Consider the following 5,286-nt stretch of genomic DNA (forward strand, 5'->3'; position numbering starts at 1 on the left):
GAAGTCCACATCACAGTTCAACGGTGCATGATACATAAAAGGTCAATTTCTGATCTGAGTGGAGCCCACAAAATGGAAGAACCTTCACCCAACAAGCCATTTCTGCGTGTCAGCCACCAGAATGGAACGATAGATACCTGTGGAGGAATCGATGTCAGTCAGTCAGGGAAATATATGTACTAAGTTATATCTCACAAATTTTTGAATGACTCAAAACACAAAAACATTAGCTCCACCATCGTAGAAAAGAATATCGAAAGAAAACTGAATCATCTCAGCGTCATTGGAAAAACCAATAGGAGAAAAGTTAATTTGTAGTGGCACAACTTCAACTTATATTGTCAACATATTCTCAAGCCTTTGGCTACATCAGATCTCAGTGGAAGCTAAAAAAAGTGGTTCAGATATCTCAATTAGAGCCTTAGTGGGAAATGCTGAACTGCCTAGACTATGACAAAGTCGAAGCTAATAGGCATAATTTGTAGTAACATACAAGCTAGACAGTCAGTGGCAAATCAAAATTGATAAAATTCATGCAGTAGAAGCCTCAAGCCTCATGCATCATCTTATTAATTAATACTCCCGCGGTTCAGAAATAAGTGACGCTGTTTTAGTTCAGGTAAAACTTCCTTCCGTCTGAAATAAATATTTGTTTACTCTACACAGTATAAAAAATAATACCACTACTCAAATGAAATCAGTGTTTATGATGAACAAATGACTCTAGGCATGTCAACTGCATTACATATTCAATATAAATTATTAAACATTAGCGACCAAAATTGAAGAGATTAGCTGTATAAAAACCATAGCAACATGTATCTTGGACCAGATAAAACTTACCCTTTAAAGGTAAGAGGGGAATTTAATCTTAGCCCCCCCCCCCCCCCCCCCCCTTTACACTTAAACATGAATTAGTACACGGCAGGTGTACGTGATCTTGTAGGATTCCTAGTTCAACTAGGACTAGTAGTCCTGACCGATCCGGTCATGTTGGTAGCTAGTTCTAGACTAGTATATATACATGTACCTGGCCCCTGTAATCTAACACATCAAAGCAATAAAGAAGTAGCAGGAACGACACGTTCCTCTTGCTATCAATCTAGACTTGTGTGCGTACGTGCATCTTGTGTTTCGGCCGGAATCAATCAACTAGATTGGAGGCTTAGCTTGTACGTGCACATCGCAGGCTACGGTGTCAATTGATCAAGAACGGTCGAGCCAGCTTGGGGCAGAAACCAAGACAGTCAGCGTCGCTTTGCTTCGTCGTCGGTCGTATCACCGTCACCAGAAAGTACTCTGTGTCGGGTCTGGGCCAACAATTGGTATCAGAGCAAGGTTGATCTTCTAGTAACAGAGGATCATGGCGGACGACGAGAAGAACAAGCAGCTGGCGGAGTACTCCGGTGCGGCTAAAGTATTTGCTGCTCCGATGAGTTCGTCGTATCCACGGTTTGATCGTGAGAACATCGGGGTCTGGAAGGCCCTCATGAAGTGTGGTCTCCGCGCCAACGAGCTACGGGACGCGGTGGATCCCGGAGGCGACGTGTTCAAGAAGGAGTGAGCCAAGCACCGGAAGGATCGGCAGGCGGCGTCGGCGATTTACTCGGTAATGCCGATGGATGTCCTCCAGCACCTAATCGCCAAAGCAACGGCGAAGGAGGTGTGGGATACGCTGAAGCTCATGTTCGAGGGACACCCGCGTCAAGCAAGCGAATCTCCAAACTCTCCTAAGGAACTACGAGACTTTGGTCATGGGCGATGATGAGTCCGTGGATGCGTTCGCTTCACGGGTGGCTACTCTCGTCAATCGGATTCGCGCGCTTGGGGAGAACCTCACGGATGCCTCGGTTGTCCGGCGGTTCTTACGCGCGGCCCCTCCCCGGTACCTGCAAATTGTCACAGCGATCGAGCAGTGCGTTGATCTCGCGACTCCATCGATGATCTTGTCGGACGGTACAAGGCTCACGATGAGCGGATGCGGTACAGTATTGGGGACGGGAGGAACGACGAGCTTGTGATGCTCACAAGGGCGCAGTGGGTCGCTTTGACAAAGGAAAAGCAAGGCGGATCCACGGGCAGCAGCAAAAAGAAGGGGAAGCAGCGTTCGGTGAGAAAGAACTTCGCCGACTCGGATGTCGACTCAGACAATGAGGCTGCACCACCATCGAGAAGAAAGTTTGACATCAGGAAAGTGAGATGTTATAATTGTGGCCTCCTCGGCCACTTCAAGGCTGACTGCGAGGAAGCACCGAAGCAGAAGGCGCTCATTGCCCAGCAAGGAGATGATGGTGACATGATATTGATGAGCGAACTCGTGGACGAGGAGGATCCAGACTCACAAGTGTTGACTAAAGAAATTGTCGAGCTTGCGGAAGAAAAAGTTTGCCATCAAGATTATGGTTCGGAAACTCGTGTCAAAGCTACAGATGCGGGGGGTGATTCCGAAATTTATGTTGATGTTACGGGCATAAGTGCCAACTTTGCTGGAGCGGATGCAGCAATAGCTGCGTGTGCTCGACCATGGAGAAGCAGTCTCAGTGTTGGTCAACTGGAGAAGAGGTCCGTAGGTGACCGGAAGAGGGACACAAAAGTTTTGACTTCAGACAAAGTCATGGCGTCAGAAGACCACGACACGAGCCAGACAGGTGAGGTTCCGCCAGGAGGAAACGACGCACGGCAAGATGTGTTGCTCGGACCAGGAGAGTGTTGGGCGTACAAGGTTGTCAGAATCGTGATTTTGAATCGGATCGGAGCTTCGATGGTAGGATCGCAAATCGTAGAATCTTCACTATCAGGATCGTAGAAACATAGATTCTAAGAACTAAAGTCGTAGAATTATAGGGGTTAGTTTGGATCGTAAAGTCGTAGAATCGTCTAACAGAATCGCGATTCTGACAACCTTGGGCATACATGACGCTAGAAACGGCAAGGAGCAACGTTGCGTCCATGGTGTCAGGTAGCCTGGTGAGCACGGGCATCGCGTCAGATGCCACGACACGGGACGCGGCAGCAAAGCCCGCTACATTCCACACGTCAGGAAGGAGCGTTGCCCTCTCAGCGAGCGCGCTTGGCAGCCTAGTTGCTGGAGCTGAAGATGGCAACACAGCCACAACCCAAGGTAGAAGCAGTACGTACAAGGAATGTACAGTAGCTTTACAAGGAAACTCACCACCACGTGAAAGCCTATTAGATGGGCTAGAAGGAGCAGGTGCGCTGGAAAGGACCCCAGCTGCACCAACAAAATCATCAGCAGTGCAAGAAGTTAATTTTGCACTTGCGTCACCTGCGTTGGTACAGGAGAAAAGGACACACTCATCTACAACTGATCATCTACAGCCGATGTTACACCCATATCCGGAGACAACTCTTCGGAGGCTTGACCCGGTAAAAGTGAAAGGGAGTGGACGACGGTGTCTAGCAAGCGCCGAGGAACCGGCGGAATTTGTGGACGCAAATATGAAGGAGTGTTGGCGTCATGCTATGAAAGAAGAGTTGGGGTCGATCCATGACAATAATTCATGGGAGCTTGTGGATCTTCCCAACAATGAAAAGGCTATGGAGCTCAAGTGGGAATTTAAGGTCAAGAAAGATGTTGAAGGATGCATGAAGCACAACGCAATGTTTGTAGCCAAAGAGTATGTGCAAGAGGAAGGTGTGGACTTCGAAGAAGTGTTCGTTCCCATTGCAAAGATGGAGTCGGTGAGATTACTCATCGCTCTCGCGGCTCAGGAATCATGGAAAGTACATCACATGGATGTAAACTCCGTGTTTTTGAACGGCAAGATCGAAGGATATGTGTATGTTAATCAACCACCGGGTTTCATCGAAGAGGGAGAAGAGCACAAGGTACTGAACTTACACAAAATCTTGTATGGGCTATGGCAAGGACCTCGGGAGTGGAACATCAAACTTGATCGAATATTGATTTCTCTTGGATTTGAGAAAGCCCCACTAGAGCATGCAATGTACAAGAGAGGTGAAGGAAGGGATCGTCTACTAGTTGGCATCTACATCGACGACCTATTAATTACCGGAGCAGATGAAGAGGTGATTGCAAAGTTCAAGCTACAAATGAAGGAGCTTTTCAAGATGGATGATCTTGGTATTTTGAGTTACTACCTCGGGATGGAGGAACATCAAAAACCGGAGGGGATCACACTATGCCAGGAGGTATACACAAGGAAGGTACTTCAAAGCCGTGGCATGAAAGATTGCAATCCAGTTGATGCTTCAATGAAACCTCGTCTTGAGCTAAGCAAGAAGAGCAAAGCACCCGCAGTTGATGCAATAGAGTATATTGCGGCTGCAGCTGCGATGTGTCAAGGTGTGTGGCTAGGGAAGGCTACACGGTGATCTCATGGATCAAGATCCGGAATAAGTGGTGCTCAATGTTGATGGAAAGTCTACAACTTTTCTACGCGAAGAACGAGTGCGGCGTGATAAAAGCAAGCACATTGATACGATATATCATTACATAAAGGACTGTGTGGAAGAAGGTAAGATGGAGGTCAACTATGGTTGCACCGATGATCAGTTAGTGGACATCCTAACCAAGACTTTGGACAGAGAGAAGCACTCGAAGATGCGAATAAGGATCGGCGTCGGAGCTGTGACGTGATGACGTCATGTAGGACCACAACATGTTTAGAGGGGTGATTGTTAGACTTAAACATGAATTAGTACACAGCAGGTGTACGTGGTCTTGTAGGATTCCTAGTTCAAGTAGGATTAGTAGTCCTGACCGATCCGGTCATGTTGGTAGCTAGTCTAGACTAGTATATATACATGTACCTGGCCCCTATAATCTAACACATCAAAGCAATAAAGAAGTAGCAGGAACGACACGTTCCTCTTGCTATCAATCTAGCTAGACTTGTGTGCGTACGTGCATCTTGTGTTTCGGCCGGAATCAATCAACTAAATTGGAGGCTTAGCTTGTACGTGCACATCGCAGGCTACGGTGTCAATCGATCAAGAACGGTCGAGCCAGCTTGGGGTAGAAACCAAGACAGTCAGCGTCGCTTTGCTTCGTCGTCGTTCGTCGTCGGTCGTATCACTGTCATCGGAAAGTACTCTGTGTCGGGTCTGAGCCAACAATTGATATCAGAGCAAGGTTGATCTTCTAGTAACAGAGGATCATGGCGGACGACGAGAAGAACAAGCAGCTGGCGGAGTACTCCGGTGCGGCTAAAGTATTTGCTGCTTCGGCGAGTTTGTCGTATCCACAGTTTGATCGCGAGAACTTCGGCGTCTGGAAGGCCCTCATGGAGTGTGGTCTCCGCG

General features: G+C 47.7%; 1 pseudogene; it reads left to right on the forward strand.

The window, feature by feature from the left end:
• Window positions 1–1,363: 1,363 nt before the first annotated feature.
• Window positions 1,364–4,356, forward strand: LOC147963855 (uncharacterized; annotated as a pseudogene).
• Window positions 4,357–5,286: the final 930 nt, after the last annotated feature.

This window comes from Triticum urartu, chromosome 6A, assembly GCF_056163025.1.
Source record: "Triticum urartu cultivar PI428250 chromosome 6A, HENAU_Tu73, whole genome shotgun sequence".
Taxonomy (NCBI): Eukaryota; Viridiplantae; Streptophyta; class Magnoliopsida; order Poales; family Poaceae; genus Triticum; species Triticum urartu.